Raw genomic sequence first — 18,604 nt, forward strand, 5'->3', positions numbered from 1 at the left:
GACCCTGCTGGTTATTTAAAATACTGGTGGCATAGCCTTCAGAATCACAGCAATTCAAACCACCACAGCACAACAGACAGACAAGTGGCGGTTGCGTGGAGTTGGTAGATGATCTGAATTCAGACTTATAGTCTCCTAAACTGGAGTCTTGGTGTAGCACTGTAGGACAAGCACTGGACTGCTAACCGGAAGGTCAGTTAAACCACCAGCAACTCTTAGAAATCCTGTTATGAGTTGGAGCCGATTCGACGGCACTTAACAACACTACAAACTATGAGAAGAACCCTAGTGTAGTGCTGTAAGATAAATACTGGACTGATAATGGAAATGATAGCAATTCAAGCCCACCAGTTGCTCTGGGAAACCCTATATAGAGTCGCTATGAGTTGAAAATGACACGACGGCACACAACAACAACAGGAACTCAAAGCATACTACTTTTCAATGTTATTTGAGTTTTAGGAAGCACAAGTATTGTGAAGGGGCAAGATCGGGGCTGTAGTATGGATGGAGTAAGGTTTCCCAACAAAATTCTCATAGGACTCCCTGCTGGAAGAATGAATAAGTGTGCTGTTGTTGTTAAGTGCCTTCAAGTCAGTTCCGACCCATAGCAACCCTGTATAGGGTTTCTGAGGAGCAGCTGGTGAGCTTGAACCGCTAACCTTGAAGTTCAAACAGCTTCGAAGCCTGGCGCGTTAACCCACAGGGCTACATCAGGACTGCTGTAGCGATAGGAAAAAAAAAAAAAAATTCTTGGTCCAACTTTCCTGATCTTTTTCTCACCAATGAAACTTTCTGTTTTCTTAAAGTGTCTCACTAATAAGTCACGTACACCTTTGGAACTCAAAAAAACAATTGCCATATCCTTCCGAGCTGACCTGGGCTCATCTGTTCCTGAAATGAAAGGTTTACTAACCCTCCCTTTTAGTTACACATCTTCTACAATTGTACTTGTGACAGTCACAATTACTCCTGCTAACAATAACTCACAATTGAATCTTAAAATCTTATTATCACCATTCCCTTTCCCCTTATCTTCATTGTGCATTTGCCACCTCTTTCTCTCTTCTTGTGTATTGTCCTTACCCTTTCCTTATATAATGCCCTCACTGACACCCGCACTAACATGTGTCTGACCTCTAGTCAATGAATTACTCTCCATTTCCTCCAACCCCTGAGAAATAGCAAAGAATGCTTCATTTAGTATGCAAACCTTTTCTTAATCTTTTTATAATAACGGTCTCAATTCAATATTTATCTTTTTTGTGACGGATTAATTTCATTCATCATAATATCCTCCAGTTCATCCATTTTATGAAGTATTTTGCAGATTCATTATTATTCAAGTATTCCATGTTTTATGTACCAAGGTTTGTTTACACATTCTTTCATTGATGGGCACTTAGGCTGTCTCCATCTTTTTGCTATTGTGAATAGTGCTGTGATAAACATTGGTATGCATGAACATTGGTGTCCATACCTATTCGTGTCCTAGCTCGTATTTCTCGTGAATATATACCAAGTGGAGGGATTGCTGGGTCATAAGGTATTTCTATTTCCAACTTTCTGAGAAGTGTCTGTTCATGTTCTGTGCCCATTTTTTAACTGGGATGTTTCTCTTTTTCATGTATAGTTGTTGTTGTTACCTATTAATTTTATATATTAGTCTCTTGTCTGATACATCATTACTAAAAGTTTTTTCTGAGTGTGTGCTCCCTTTTTACTCTTTTGGTAAAATCTTGTGATGAACATGTTTCTAGTTTTTAGGAAGTGCCAGTCATCTATTGTGTCTTCTATTGTGTTTTTTTTTTTTTTTTTGCATTGTTGGATAGTGTGCTTATGCCATGTGTTAGAGACCCTATTTTTTCAATGATAATCTTTATAGTTCTAGGTTTTACATTTAGGTTTTTAATACATATTGAGTTCAATTTTGTGTATGGTGTGAGATATGGGTCTTGTTTCATTGTTTTGCAACTTATTTTCTAGTTTTGCCAACATCATTTGTTGAAGAGACTATTTCTTCCCCATTTAATGTGTTTTGGCCCTTTGCCAGAGATCAATTGACTGTATGTGGATGGATTTACTTCTGGGTTCACAAATCTATTTCATTATCTATGTATCTTTCATTGGACCAGTACCAAGCTTTTTTGACCACCATGGCTGTGTACTAAATTTTGAGTCCAGGGAGTGAGAAGCCTCCAGCTTTGTTCTTTTTCTTATGGAGTACTTTGCTTATCCGAGGTCTCTTTCCTTAACATATAAAGTTCATGATCATTTTTTCCATCTCTTTAAAGAATGTTGTTGGAATCTGAATTGGGATTATGTTATGTCTGTAGATTGTTTTGAATAATATTGACATTTTCACAATGTTGACTCTTCTTGTCCATAAGCATGGTATAGTCTTCCATTTTTGTAATCTTTTTTGGTTTCCTGTAGTTTTTTTTTTTTTATATATATATAGTTTTCTTTGTATAGGTCTTTTTTTTCCTGGTTAGATTTATTCTTAAGTATTTCATTCTTAAGTGGCTATTGTATATGGTATTGTTTTTCTAGTTTCTTTTTCAGAGCTGTCTTTATTAGTATAGAGGAATCTGACTGATTTTTGTATGTTCATCGTGTACCCTGCCACTTTGCTGAATCATTCAATGAGTTCCAATAATTTACATGCTGAGTCTTTGGAATTTTCTATGCATGAGATAATATCATCTGAAAATAGAGAGAGTTTCACTTTTTCTTTGCCAATTCAGATGCCTTTAATTACCATTTCTTGCCCTAATAGCTCTGGCTAAGACTTTCAACACAACATTGAATAAGAGTGATGATAAAGGGCATCCTTGTCTGGTTCTTATTTAATTCAAGGGGAATGCTTTAATTTTCTCTCAATTGAGAGTGATGTTGGCTATTGTTTTTGTATATATGCTCTTAGTTATGTTGAGGAATATCTTTTCAATTCCTACTTTGTTGAGTGTTTTTATCAAGAATTGGTGTTACTTTTTGTCAAACGCCTTTTCTTCATCACTCAATATGGCCGTGTGGTTCTTTTTTATTTACATGGTGGATATCATTGATTCTTTTTCTTTTTTTTTTAAGTTTTATTATGAATGATGTGGGTTTACATGGGAGAACATCAGTTTTACATTCATCCTATCAAATTTCCTTTCATTGCAATGATTACAGTACCCTCCCATGCATGCATCATCAAATAACCAAAGGATACTCCCCACAGGCCCGATCCCTGTCCCCCTCCCCCCGAAGTCAGCACACAGCCCCTCTCCCTCCCTGAGTCCAGTGTCCCTAGCCACTCCATCTGTCCATGTCATCCTCTCTGTCTCCATCCCTGGAATCACTGCCTCTCTAGGTAGGGTCACGCACTCTGCTCTTCTCACTTAATGGTCCCAGGGACCAAACTCCTGGGCTGAAAAATCAATCACTCCCCTCTTTTTGACAAAAAACATCTACCTCTACATTTCCGACTCTCACAGTCAGTCCAGGTGGCAGTTATTCACATAAGACAAGAGTCTTATCCCCATTTCCTTTTGCCAGCCTGGTCACAACAGACTGGAAATCATTCAGTGGAGGGTTTACCTACCCCTGCCCTGTATGGATCTAGGCTCCCTCTTGAAAGCTTGTAAGCCAGTCACTTCTTGCCTTTATACTCCTCCCCCATTTTGGGTAGCCAATGTCTAAGTTGCCCATCCCTGTCAACCCTATGTAAAGGTTTGTTCCCTTTTTGGAGCTACTACATCCATATAGGTAAGCTTCATCAAATTGTAGTGGGTTATTTATTTTTTTTTTTTTTCTTCCCTCTTCTTTCTTCTTCTAGTCAAGTTCTGATCATCCAGCCATCAAAGCCAGGTCAAGTGGGTACTATCTGCAAGTATGGGTGTTCTTGTGCATCTCCCCTCACTTCATATCAGCTGGACGCTTCACTCTCCACTGTAGTCCTCTGTGGCCATGTCACTGCCTTTGGGCTTTGTAGTCCCCAGGACTTGCCGTAACTGCTGGCCATCCAGGTCTCTACTTGGGTTCACAGGAGTCTATTTAATGTGGTCGGACTTAGCTGGCCACTTCATTGTTGTTTTTCCCCTCTCTTCCCCTTATCCGTGACCAACATGGTCACCAGCCAGACCACATGCCTGCTCGCATATTCCCCTTGAGTCTTAATCTTGGAAGGGAGTTTGTTCTGAGGGGACCTGACCACCTGCCTTGATGGCTTCTGGGTGAACAGCTTACTTGTTCTTGTAATAATCAATCATACTGCTTGGGCAAACAGCTTACTTGTTCTTATAGCAGTCAATCATACTGCCTTTATTGTTTCTGATTTTTCCTGCTGGGCTTCACGAAATATCTTCTGTTATTGTAGCCGCTCCAGGCGGGTCTACTTGTCCTTTCCAGTGGAAATTTCCCACCTCAGACAATTCTGGATTGGATATCAGTTTCCACCTATGGTCTTATGCAATGCAAAAGCTCCACAGGAGGTCACTTTCACTGGGCAATGTCTAGCCCCCTTTAAGGTATTCCAATCAATTATAGGCTGAAGACGGACTTACAAGCTTTCTATTATGATGTTTCTGGCTATTCCTCCCCCACCCCCAAGTATATACTTCACAGTGGTAGGCAAGGGAAACCAAGATGCAAAAGACAGCCAAGCATCTTAACATTATATCCCTCTTTTACCCTTTCAAACCATGCCTCCTCAATACCTGTATCCCGAAGCCGTGTTATTCCAAGGTTGTGCATACATCATCATTTACCTCTGTACCACTTAGCCCATGCAAACCTGCCTAACTGTTCTCCCATCCACCTTGTTCTTCCGTTCCCCTCCCCCTTCTTGTGTATTGCCCACCCCCCTCCAGCAACCAAGCTTTCCTGTCTCTATTTCCTACCCTGTGCTCTTTCTTCCCCTCCCTATCTCCCTTCCTCTTATCCCATACATCCCGATGATCATCAATTATATATACAGTTTTGTTGTTGTTGTTGTTTCCCCTTTTGGGTGGGTTCTTTTTCTTAGTCATTTACAATAATGTTCCTATGCAATATATCTTCTTTTGTGACTGACTGATTTCCCACAGCATAATGTCCTCAAGGGTCATCCATATTATGTGGTGGCTTGCAGCTTCCTTGTTGTTCTTCAAGGTAGCTTAGTATTCCATTGTTGTGTATGTACCACAGTTTGTTTATCTATTCTTCAATTGATGGGCATTTAGGCTGTCTCCACTTATTCACTATTGTAAATAGTGCTGCTATGAACATTGGTGTGCATATATCTATTCGTGTTATGGCTTGCATTTCTTGTGGGTAAATACCAAGTAGAGGAATTGCTGGATCACAAGGTATTTCCATTTCCAACCTTTTGAGGAAGTGCCATATTGCTTTCCATAGTGGTTGGACCATTTTGCAATCCCACCAACAATATAGGAGGGTCCTAGACTCTCCTCATCCTCGCCAACATTTATTGTCCTCTAATTTTTTTTTAATCTTTGCTGTTATTGCTGGTGTGAGATGATATCTCATTGTTGGTTTGATTTGCATCTATCTAGTGGCTAGTGATCATGAACATTTCTTCTTATGTTTGTTGGCTGCCCAGATCTCCTCCTTGGTGAAGTGTCTGTTCATGTCCTGTGCCCACTTTTATTTGGGTGATTTGTCTTTTTCTTGTAGAGGTGTTGTAGTATCCAATATATCCCAGAAATGAGTCCCTTATCTGATGTGTCATTTCAAAATATTTTTTTCCCATTCTGTGGGTTCCCTTTTTACTCCTTTGTTGAAGTGTTTCGATGCACATAAGTTTTTTAATTTTTAGTATGTCCGAATCTTCTATTTTCTCTACTTTTGTTTGTGTAATTTTCAAAATGTTTGGTAGTCTCTGTGTGCCCTGAATTATAGCCCTCACATTTATCCCTAATTTTTTATTGATGACCTTCATAATTGTGGGCTTCACATTTAGGTCTTTAATCCAAGCTGAGTTCGTTTTTGTATAGGGCATGAGGTAAAGGTCTTGTTTCAATCTTTTGCATGTCGCTTTCCACTTCTACCAGCACGATCTGTTAAAGAGGCTATCTCCTCCTCATGCGATATATTTAGATACTTTGCAAAAATTAGTTGGCTGTATGTGGATGGGCTAGTTTCTGAATTCTCAATTCTGTTGCATTGATCCATGTATCTTTCATTGTACCAGTACCAGGTTGTTTTGACCACTGTAGCCATGTAGTAAATTTTGAAATCTGAGAGTGAGAGGCCTCCAACCTTATTCTTTGTCTTAAGCAGTGCTTTGCTTATCCTGGGTCTCTTTCCTTACCATACAATGTTTATAATTGTCTTTTCCATCTCCTTGAAGAATGTTGTTGAGATCTTGATTGGGATTGCATTATATGTGTAAATTGCTTTGGGCAGTATTGATATTTTCATGATGATGAGTTTTCCTATCCAGGAATATGGTATGTTCTTCCACTTCTGTAAGTCTCTTTTGTTTTTGTTGTATAGGTTCTTTGTTTCCCTGGTTATGTTTATTCCTAAATATTTCATGCTTTGGGCTGATATTGTGAATGGTGTTGCTTGCCTAATGTCCTTTTCAGTGCTGTCATTGTTACTATAGAGGAATCCAACTGATATTTGTATGTTGATCTTATACCCTGCCACTTTGCTGAATCTTTCAATGAAGTCTAGTAGCTTTTTTAATGAGCCTTTGGGGTTCTCTTTGAATAGGATCATATCGTCTGCAAATAGAGTTTTATTTCTTCTTTGCCAATTTGTATGCCTTTAAAATAAGGAGCTCTGGTAGCGTACTGGTTACGAATCGGGCTGCGAACCTGAAGGTCAGCAGTTCGAAACTACCAGCTGCTCCGCGGGAGAAAGATGAGGCTTTCTACTCCTGTAAAGATTTACACCCTCGGAAACCTTGTACAGGGTCGCTATGGGTCGGAACCGACTCGACGGCACTTAACAACAACAACAACAATTTCTCTATCATGACATATAGCTCTGGCTAAATCTTCCAAAAACAATATGGAATAGGAGTGGTGAGAAAGGTCATCCTTGTCTGGTTACCATTCACAGAGGGAAGGTTTTCTGTTTCTCTCCATTGAGAGTGATGTAGGCTGTTGGTTTTGTATATATGCTCTTCATTATGCTGAGGAATTTCCCTTCAATTCCTACTTTGTTGAATGTTTTTATCAGGAATGGATGTTGGATTTTGTCAAATGCCTTTTCTGCATCAATTGATATGATCATGTGGTTCTTTTCCTTTTTCTTATTTATGTGGTGGATTACATTGGTTGTTTTTCTCATGTTGAATCATCCTTGCATCCCTTTTATGAAACCCACGTGGTCATGATGTATTATTTTTTTGATGTGGTGCTGGATTCTGTTGGCTAGGATTTTGTTGGGAATTTTTACATCAATGTTCATGAGGGATATTGGTCTATAATTTCCTTTCTTAGTGATGTCCTTCCCTGGTTTTGGTATGAAGGTTATGCTTGCTTGATAAAAAGCATTAAAAAGTTTTCCATCCTCTTCTATATTCTGGAATAATTTGAGTAGAATTGGTGACAGTTCTTCCCTGAAAGTGTGGTAGAACTCACCCATGAAGCCATCTGGGCCTGGACTTCTTTTGGTTGGGAGTTTTTTGATGACCTGATTTCTTCTTTTGTTATGGGTGTGTTCGAGTTTTCTACTTCACTCTGTGTAAGTTTAGGTAGGTCATGTTTTTGAAAACATGTATCCATCTCTTCTAAGGCTTCAAATATTTGGGAGTACAGCTCTTCATATTATTGTGTTATTATCCTTTTGATTTCATTTGGTTCCATTGTGACATCGCCCATGTGGTTTGTAATGTTGAGTTATTTGTGCTCTCTCCCTCTTTTCTTTTGTTAATTTTGCCATTGGTTTGTCAATTTTATTAATCTTTTCAAAGAACCAACATCTTTTCCTGTTGATTGTTTCTACAGTTTTTCTATTTTCCATCTCATTTATTTCTGCTCTTTATTATTTCTTTTCTTTTGGTGCCTGTATGTTCCCTCTGTTGGTTAGTTTCTAATTTTTAGAGATGTTGTGTTAATGTGTTAATTTTGGTTCTTTCCTCTTTTTGGATGTTCGTGTTTATCGCAATAAACTCTCAGCACTGCTTTTGCTGCGTCCCAAATATTTTGGTATGTTGTGTTTTCATTCTCGTTTGTTTTTAGGAACTTTATTTCACATTTAATTTCTTATTTTACGCAGTCACTTTTCAGCAGGGTGTTATTCAGTTCCATGCATTCGACTTCATTTCCTTGGTCTTCCTACTGTTGTTTTCTAGTTTTATAGCATTGTGGTCTGAAAAGATGCTTTGTAGTATTTTGATGTTTGTAAATTTATGGAGCCTTGCTTTGTGACCTAACACATGGTCAGTTCTGGAGAATGTTCCACGTGCACGGGAGAAGAATGTGTATTGTGCTATTGTTTGGTTGAATGCTCTGTTCACATCTATAAGGTCAAGTTCGTTGATTGTGTTGTTTAGTACCTCTGTAACTTTGTCGAGTTTCTCTCTGGTTGTGCTGACCCTTTTTGCAAGTGGCATATTAAAATCTCCCACTATAATTGTAGATTTATCTATTTCTTTCTTCAACTCTAGTAAGGCTTGCTTCATATATCTTGGTGCTCTTTCATTGGGATTGTAGATATTTATTATGGTTATGTTGTCTTGCTCAATTAATCCTTTGATCATGAGCTAGTGTCTGTTTTTATCTCTTATGCTGGTTTTTGTCTTAAAGTTTACTTTATCAGAGATTAGTATTGCCGCTTCTGCTCGGTATATTTTTTTCCTTACTTTAACTTTTAGTCTGTTTTTGTCTTTGTTTATAAGGTGTGTCTCTTGAAGGCAGCATATTGAAGTCTCATGTTTTCTTAACCATTCAGACACTCTCTGTTTCTTCACTTGTATATTTAATCCATTGACATTCAATGTAATTATCGATTGCTGTTGTTAAGTGCCATCGAGTAAATTCTGACCCATAGCAACCCTGTATAGGGTTTCCAATGAGCAGCTGGTGTGCTTGAACTGCTGGCCTTGCAGTTCAAATGGCTTTACAGTCTGATGCATTAACCCACATTGCCACAGCAAGACTAGGTATGAATTAATTGTTGCCATTATGTTAATTTTTTGGTAGTGCTATTTGTTCCTTTGTTCTGCATGCTTTCTTGCACTGAGTTTGTGTTTTTTTGTGCTATTTCTTGTCCGTTTCTTCTTAGGTTTCATGTTTGCTTGTTCTGCTTGGAGGTTCATTTTCATGGTAAGTTGTGAAGTATTATCTTTCTTTTAACTTTTCCCTCCATTTAAGACAACCTTTTGTATCCTGTAATCTACCTGACCTCCTCACCACCTGGATTTCTGTTCCTACATTTTTCCCTTCATTGTCATTGTTATTATTTTGATCTTTGGTTGACTTCCCAGGTCCTTTGAGTTCATTGTTGCAATTTTGTTCTATTCTGGTCTCTGCTATCCATTGTCTGAGTTTCAGGTGTTGCCATGCCTTTCAATCTCTGGTTGTTGTCTGTTCTTCTTGGTTTCAGTCCAAAGAACTCCCTTTAGAATGTTTTGAAGTGCTGAATTGTCCTTGACAATATGTCTAAGCTTCTGTTTATCCTAGAATGTTTTGATTGCACCATCATATTTAATTGACAGTTTTGCTGGATAGACGATCCTTGGTTGACAGTTTTTTCTTTTAGGATTTTGTATATGTCTCCCCATTTTCTTCTTGTCTGCATGGTTTCTATAGAACTTAATCTGATTTGCTTGCCTGTGTAAGTAACATTTCTCTTTTTCCTGTCTGCTTTTAGGATTCTCTCCTTGTCTTTGATTTTAGAGAGCTTGATTATTATATGTCTTGGTGATTTTCTTTTGGGGGTCTATCCTTCCTGGGGTATGTTCGGCTTCTTGAATGTTTATCTTCTCATCTTTAAAGATGTTAGGGAAATTTTCTTCCAGAAGCTCTTTCATTATCTCTTCTATGTACTTCTGTGATTCTTCCTGTTCTGGAATGCCAATAATTCTTAAGTTCTTCCTCTTCATGTTATCCAGTATGAGTCTTAGACTCTCTTAAGATTTTTTATCCTTCTATCTGCTTGCTCTTCTATCTTAGCAGTATTGAAAGATTTGTCTTCCAGATCACTGGTTCTGGCTTCCATCACTTCAGTTGTGCTCCTTTTCCCTTTCAGTATATTGTCCATTTCTGATATTTTATTATTAATAATCTGGACCTCTTTTTGCAGGTTTTAAATTGTTTCCAGTGCTGTATCTATCTTGTTTGATTGCGCCTGTAGTACTTTCCTGACTTCTTCTTTGTTTTCCTCTACCCCTTTTTGGAGCATTTGAATTTGTTTCCGTTTCATTCTTCTGAATTCCTTCTCAGGCAAATCCAAAACCTGCTCTTCCTCTTTCTTCTAGAAAACCTTTGTCTCTCTGCAGCTCATTTGTCTCAGCCACTCATTTCTGTTTGGGGACATGTTTTAATATCTTTTGTTGTTTTTGTTCGTCATTTCCAGTAGTTATGTGGATTTTTAATGCTTGAATGGATGTTTGTTGCTGTGCTATTAAGCTCCTGGTGAATATGATCAGAAGATAGATTTTCCTTTTTTCATGTAATGCTTAGCAGCTGTTATTGGTTTTTGTCTCAATGGTGGAATATTATGGGGTATGCTTGTAGCTTGGCTATATATGGCCACAGTTGTTGACTGTTCTTGGGCAACGTAGGGGAAAAAAGCTCCCACCATCAGGAAAAATGTGTAATCTAAAGGCGCAAAAGCAGAAGCAGTATGAAAGCAGAGACACAAGCCACCACTTTGCAACAAAAACAAAACTGTGGCTGACTGTCCAGTCGCCTTGCTACACAGGTAGTGTGTGTGCACCGTAGAAGCCTCCAGTAGAGGAAGCAGGTGTCCACTTGCTCAGGCCCCTCCTCTAGTCACCACCATTGTTGTTGTTGTTAAGTGCCGTTGAGTCGGTTCCAACCCATAGTGACCCTGTACAGAGTTTCTGAGGGTGTAAATCTTTACGGGAGTAGAAAGCCTCATCTTTCTCCCGCGGAGAGGCTGATAGTTTCGAACCGCTGACCTTAAGGTTCACAGGCCGATTCCTAACCACTATGCTACCAGAGCTCCTTAGTCACCACCATAGAGGTGAACAAATATATATTGAAAAGTTAATGTGGGGAAAGATTGCTTACTATTTTTGTCTCTGAATGTCAGTTAGGTATCTGCATGTGCACAGCTTAATTCTTGAAATTGTTGCATCTTTTATGTTGGGGTTTTACAGATTGTTCCTATGGTTTGTCAGGCCAAACCTGCTTTTTTTTTCGTGCTGGATAGTAAAGGGTCCTGCACAAGTTAATTTTAGGGCTTTTACCCACAGGCAGAAGTGAAAAGCAGCAGCCAAAGAATTTGCCTTTTACCGATGGGGCTGTTTCTCTGTGCTGTGGGAAAACTGTGGTCTCAATGCTAGACTTTTTTGAGGTTGTGCACCCACCGGCCCGAAGGAGTCCGGTCTGGTCAAAGAAGGTGCGGCAGAGAAGAGGAGGAAAAAAATGTGTAGAATCCCCCACACCTCCTTTTGCAAATGTCACTGTGCCACTTTTAGCTCTGGTTCCCTGTTCTAGTCTGTCTGTAGCCCCGCTTTCTTACCTCCGTCTGGGCGGGATGGCCGCAAAGGGAGTCCTGTGTCTTGACCGATTTCTAAATTACAATTATTTTCTTTTATACCGTGATTTTCCCACTGGCAGTTGCAGGAAATTTACATACTGACACTTATGGTAAATACAGAACTCTGGTGCCATTCTATGACAGCAGTGTCTGGGTTACCAGCCACTCCCCCACCCCTCCCCCATGTAGCCTGTCCTACCTGACTGCTTTGCTTCTGCCAGTCTGGAAATCTGATTGTTTTTCTAATATTGATCTATCTTTACATTTCTGTTGAGAGTCAGTCCAGGGTTGGTTATGATTGACTTTTCAGATTGTGAGCAGAACTTGCCCTAGTGAAGTCCAAAAGGGAAAAAACAACCTGGCGCTGCTCATCAACCACACCTCACACCAAACGGCCCATCTAGAGACTTTAATTCAGGGGGAGGAAGGTAAACCACTGCCAGAGAGAGAAGGCAGGAGGCAGAAGGGAAGAGAGGAAGAAGAAGAGGGAGTCAACAGGAAGGGAGGGGACTTATATAGGCTCAACAGGAAGGGAGTGGTCATTGCTGGGGTGATTTAGCTCTGGCCTATCAAAAGTCTTGTTGTCCTTTAAACTATGCGCCTTGTAGCATAGGGTGGGGAAACAGACAAAATGGAGTTGGAGGGAGGGGAGAGGGAAGAACCAGAAGGTATTGTAACATTGTAACATTTCCCCCTCTTTGGTTAAATAAGAAAAATGAATGGCCATCTCTAAGATCCATGCCTATGGGAGAAGGGACGAAGGTCATTTTTCTGTAGCTACTTCCTGCTGACATTGGGGCGACGAGGCTGTCTTTGGTCTTCGGGTTGGACCACGGTCAGCGATGGCTTTGTCATTGTTGGTGTTGCCATTAGCCATTGGGCTCTTCATTGGGCTACCAAGAAACGATGGAACCAGGTCAGCAGCTGGACTGGGCTTAGGCCCGCATTTCTAGGTCTTCGGAACCTGTGATCGAACAAAACGAAGAACACAAGGGGCAACTGCCAGTTTAATAACTAATAGTGGGGTTAGAAAGGAAAGCAGGGAATTTAATAGAGGATTATGGAACCAACTAGCAAAACTTCCATTAATGGGAAATGCTTGCAGTTCAAGTAGCTATGCCTACTCCAATACCTAGCGCTGCTACCAGGGGTAGGATTTCTACTTGGATTGCCCTCTTTTTCTGAAGCGATGCTGAGCATTATAGTTAGCAGGGGATGATGGTTCAAGTCCTTCAGCAGGGCTGTGGAAGAACTTAACCCTTGAGATATGGAACCGACTCATGAGATCCTCTAACTTAACTGCTGTAGGGGTGGTTAAAATTACTTTATGTGGACCCATCCACTTGGGTTTCAAGGGTTCTTTTGGTAGTCTTGGAAGGACAATTAAGACCATGCCTTCTGATTGGTAGGAGCAAGCTGATGCAGGAAAAGGTGAGGGTAAAAATGAGTCCACGTGTTGCCACAATAAAGTTCTTAAGTAATTTAAACAGCTTACCAAAAGAGATGGTGGAAGAGCAGATGCTTCAGGTTTTAGTCTCAGAGGTAGGAAAGGGCATCAATACATTAGTTCAAAAGGAGAGATTTGGAGAGGCGCTTTAGGCAAAGATCTGAGGCGTAACTAGGCTAAGGGGAGAAGCGAGACCCAGTCAGCATGAAGTTTTAGGGTTAACTTAGTAAGGACAGCTTTGATTGACCTGTTGGTTCGCTCCACTTCCCTGATGATTGAGGGTGAAAGGGGATGTGGAGGTGCCAGGAAATTCCCAATAATTTAGCCAGTCCTTGAGTTATGTGGGAAGTGAATTCGGGGCCATTGTCCAACTGGAGAGAAGTAGGGAGCTCAAAGCGGGGAATAATTTCCTTGAAAAGGAAAGCAGAGACTGTGGAGGCTCGCTTGTTTGTGGTAGGAAAAGCTTCAACCCATCCAGAAAAGGTGTTAACTAGAAGGAAAAGGTATTTGTACCTTTTATCTTTGGACATGTGGGTGAAGTCTATTTGCTAATCCAGGCCAGGGAGCAGACCCCTGGCTTGGTGTGTAGGGAAAGGTGTGGGTTTAGAAGATGGATTTATTTTTTGGCAAATTTCGCAGGTGGAGGAAAGATGTTGTAAAAATTGCTTAAGGCATATTTGGAAACTATATGAATCGTGAGTCTTCTTTCCGAAGCTAAGGTAAAGACCCTTGTGAGGGCGATCAGCTCTGCTTGTTGATTAGTTGTTTAAGGAGGGAGGGAGCTCTGGTCAATGACTTCGCTTTCAGATATAATGGCTTAGCCTGCCCGCTTGATTTTATCTTGGGAGAAAGAACTACCATCAGTATACCAAACTAGGTTGGGGGAGGAAAGAGGTCCTTCCTGGATGTTCGAGTCATGTGGCAAGAAGTCTTCTAATGCTTCTAAGCAATTGTGAATCGGTTCCTGGTCTGGCACAGGGAGTAGAGTGGAAGGATTAAGGACCAGACATAATTGGGAGGTTAATGAGGGATCATGGAGAGGTGAGGTTTGACACGAAAGAATCCTGCAAGAGGGTAATGAGCGATCATGGAGGAGTGAGGTTTGAAGTGAAAGAATCCTGCAAGGGGGTAATGAGGGATTGTGGAGGAGTGAGGTTTGAAGCGAAAGAATCCTGTAAGGGGGTAAATCCTGTAGGTTTTTATAGTTTGTTTAACAAATCAGCAATAGCATGATGGGATAAGACAATAGTTGGGGCTCCAAAAGTTTTTTTTTTTTTTGATTCTTGGATTAAAAGGGAGGCTGCAGCTAAGCTCCGCAAGCAAGATGCCCATCCTCGGACTGGACTGTAGGATCCAGTTTTTTTTTATAAATAAGCTACTGGGGCAAATGTAGGGCCTAATTGGGGGCCTAAAACTCCTAGTGCAAACCCTTTATTTTCAGATACATAAAGATAAAAAGGATGGGTGAGATCAGGTAAATGCAGGGCTGGGGCTTCTAGCAGTTGGGACTTGAGCTGTAAAAATGGGGTAGCAATAGAAGGGTCTAGAGGTTCATGAGGATTGCATTTTGTGGCATCAGAAAGGGGTGCTGCTAAAAGGGAATAATTTGGGATCCAGGCCCGAAGATATCCTGCTAGGCCTAAAAAGGAGAGAACCTCTTGTTTATTAACAGGCATTGGGATAACTCGAAGCATTTGTTTTCTGTCAGTGTTGATGGATTTGAAACCTGGAGACAAAGACACTCCTAAATATGTAACCTGCTGTTTAGAAATGTGTGATGCTAGAGGGAATGGAAGACAGAAGAGTGTAAGGACTGGGGACTACTGGATAAATTGAGACTACATCTTGAACTAGGCAGTAGACTCCATTCGGTTTTTTTACTGCCAGGATGGGGGTATTGTAGGGGGAATTAGTTTGTTTTAGAAATCCTTTTTAAAGTAATTCTTTAACAATTGGCTGTAATCCCAAAAGATTAGACTGTGGGAGAAGGTATTGTGCTTGGGCTGGGAAATGGGTGGGTTTTTGAGGAGGATTTTGACTGGAGGGCATTTGGCTATTGAAGGGGAATGTATGCCCCAAACTTTAGGATTTACAAGGTCAGGACTGATGGGCCACGGGGAAGGAGGGACTTGAGGTTCAATAGCCTTCGAGAAAAGACCCAAGTCTAGATTGTATTAAAGCTAACTAACTCTGCCATTGGAAAAGGGGTATGGAGTCAGACAATTCCTTCTGCCCCAGCCACTTCCTGCAAGGGTGCTATTATATGACTGGACTGAGAAAACTTAGGGTCCGTTAACATTCGAGATTTGGAACGAGTACAAGGCAGGGTAGGCATATATGGAGGGGAAGTGGTGGCAGAATAAGAAGAGGATGGTAAGGAGAGTTCCTGGGGACCTGGAGAAGGTGAAAGAGGGACCAAAGCGGGCGGTGGAGGTGCACTTGGGGCTCTTTGATAGGGAGGGGGTTCATCAGCTGGGTCAAATTGGCTGATGGAGTTGAGAGAACAAGCAATGGAACTCTTTGATAGGGAGAAGGTTCCAGCTGGGTCAAATTGATAGGGAGAAGGTTCCAACTGGGTCAAATTGGCTGATGGAGTACAAACAACGGAATAAAGAGAAAGTCAAAGGTAGGAAAAGCCCTGGATATACGGAGTCTCTGACCATTTTCCCTGGCGCTCACAAAAGTTACATAGGTCTTGGATTAGACCTGATTCAAATGAGCCGTTAGGCAGCCAGGTATTTTGGTTGTCTAAATTGTATTGAGGCGAAATTCGAGTAGATAGACTTACAAGATGCTTAGGTTCAAGGTCTAAGCCGTGGAGGTTTCAGAGTAAACACCCTAAGGGGGAGTCTGCCAGTATGGAGGACCCAGAACCCATAGCAACCAGGAATAAGACAGTGAACAGTGCCTGGAACCTAAGATGTCTCTTGAGGTTTAGACAGTGCTTGCACCTCAGACCTGCTCTGAGGTATGGAGACCCAGGCTCCCAGTGGAGGCTTCCCTGCCACAAAGAGAGGGTCTGTAACAGAGGCCGCACCACCCTCTGAGGCATCCCTCCAGTGGGTGTGGGGCAGAATGGACAAGTCCCGGACTTGTTCTGGTGAGTTCCAAACTCACTATGGAAGACACAGAACCTGGCGCTCAGTCTGTGTCCCGGACGGAGTCTTATGTCCTGGTTACTGGGGTCTAAATCTCCATACCCAGGGCAGCCACAAAAGGGGACTTACCCGAGCCAGAGGGCTGAAGAATAGTCTGCCGATGATGGGTGCTGAGAAGGCGTCAGGGAAGATGATCGCGGGCGCTGGGAGGGCATGTTGAAATGAGCGGGTTAGGGTACCGGGAGAATTGGGGTCCTGGGCCTTCCGATGTTAAATCGGGGACCTCAACCATCCCACTCCTGACACAAATGAAAGGGAAAAAACAACCCGGCGCTGCTTATCAACCACACCTCGCACCAAACGGCCCATCTAGAGACTTTTATTCAGGGTGAGGAAGGTAACCTCTGCCAGAGAGAGAAGGCAGGAGACAGAAGGGGAGAGAGGAAGAAGAAGAAGAGGGAATCAACAGGAAGGGAGGGGACTTACATAGGTTCAACAGGAAGGGAGTGGTCTTTGCTGGGGTGATTTAGCTTTGGCCTATCAAAAGCCATGTTGTCCTTTAAACTACGCGCCTTGTAGCTTAGGGCGGGGAAAAAGACAAAATTGGGTTGGAGGGAGGGGAGAGGGAAGAACCAGAAGGTATTGTAACATTGTAACAAAGTGTCTGTATATAGCTCCTCCATAGAGTTCACAACCTTCGGATGGCTCTTACCACTTGGAAAGCAGGAGATTCCCTGTGGTTTTATGCTGGTTGGGGTGGAAAAAAAGGAAAACAAAATCTGACCTATGTCTCCATGAATGGGTTTCAACAAAGTGAATATCTTTTCTTGCCTCTAAAGCCGTTCAAGAACTTTTAAGATGGCTGCCGCAAGTCCCTTCAGTCACCTCCTCTCTTGCCTGGCATGTTCAATTTTCTCTCCCAGTAAGCACTTGATCCACTTTTCTATCTTTTCCTCTGAAGCTCAGACTTTCAGGATTGTCCTTTGAGTTTGTTGTCTGGGTTTCTATATCCTCGCTACAGATAGCATGCACAGTGTTTCTGCCTACTCCACCATCTCTCTCCCAAGCCATTCATTTATTTTCAGTCACTATATATTGAACTATACATTTCATATAAATGGAATGACACAATGTATAAACTTCAATGTCTGATATCATTCATTCACCTTATTATTTTCCATGGTACATGATTATCTATCTATCTATCTATCTATCTATCTATCTATCTATCATTTATTAATCCATCTGTTTATAGACAGGTCGGTGCACTTTTTGGGTATTGTGAATAGTGCCACTATGAATTTTTGTTTGCAACTTTTTGTTAGAACATCTGTTTTTAATTCTTTTGGGTGTATGCTTATATACATAGAAGTGTAATTGCTGAATCATTTAAAAGCTATGTTCAATTCATGGTGTCCCTCTTTGGTTAAATAAGAAAAATGAATGTCTGTCTCTATGATCTATGCCCATAGCAGAAGGGACAACGTTCATTTTTTGTAGCTACTTCCTGCTGGCATTGGGGAGGCGAGTTTGTCAGTGAAGGCTTTGTCATTTTTGGTGGTGTTGTCAGTTTTTATTGGACTCTTCAATGGGATACCAAGGCAAATCAGTCCAGAGTTTAACCAAGAATCGATGGAACTGGGTAAGCAGCTGGACTGGGCTTGGTCCTGCAATTTCCATGTAACTAGAGTTTTTCTTAGGTCTTCGGCTTGTAACAGCAGCTTGCTGGGAAATTATGCAGCTAACTTGTGATTGAACAAAACAAAGAACACAAGGGGCGACTGCCTGTAAAGTGAGGGTAACCAATAGTGGGATTAGAAGAGGAAGCAGGGAATTTAATAGAGGATATGGAAACCCTCCATTACCCTGTGGCTCTAGTTCCCTACATCGTTGCCTGATTGGTGACTACCCCAGATTGGTTGACAAAGAAAGAAAAAAAGAATTTTTGGTAGCTATGCCTGCCCAATACCTAGCACTGCCACTAGGGGTAGGATTGCTACTTAGATTGCCCTCTTTTTCCAAAGCCATGTTGTTGTTGTTGTCAGGTGCCATCGAGTCGGAACCGACTCATAGTGACCCCATGGACAGCAGAATGAAACAATGTCCAATCCTGGGCCAACCTCACTACCCTGCCACACTTGAGTCCATCAATGATGCCACCTGGCCAATCCATCTCGTTAGGGGTCTTCCTCTTTTTCTCTGACCCTCCACCTTACCCAGCATGACATCTTTCTTCAGCGACTGTTACCTCTGGACAATATGTCCAAAGCATGAGAGACGAAGCTTTGCCATCCTGGCCTCCAATGAGCACTCTGGCTGCACTTCTTCCAAACAGATCTATTGGTTCTTTTGGCAGTCCATGGCACTTTCAGTATTCTCCTCCAACATC

The 18,604-nt window shown here is 41.4% G+C and overlaps 1 protein-coding gene across 4 annotated transcripts in view; it reads left to right on the forward strand.

Annotated features, from left to right (window-relative positions):
* The window catches only part of EDA (ectodysplasin A), a 1,043,344-nt gene that overhangs the window by 203,193 nt on the left and 821,547 nt on the right, over positions 1-18,604 (forward strand). The window lies entirely within an intron of this gene.

This window comes from Chrysochloris asiatica, unplaced genomic scaffold (genome assembly GCF_000296735.1).
Source record: "Chrysochloris asiatica unplaced genomic scaffold, ChrAsi1.0 scaffold00118, whole genome shotgun sequence".
Classification (NCBI taxonomy): Eukaryota; Metazoa; Chordata; class Mammalia; order Afrosoricida; family Chrysochloridae; genus Chrysochloris; species Chrysochloris asiatica.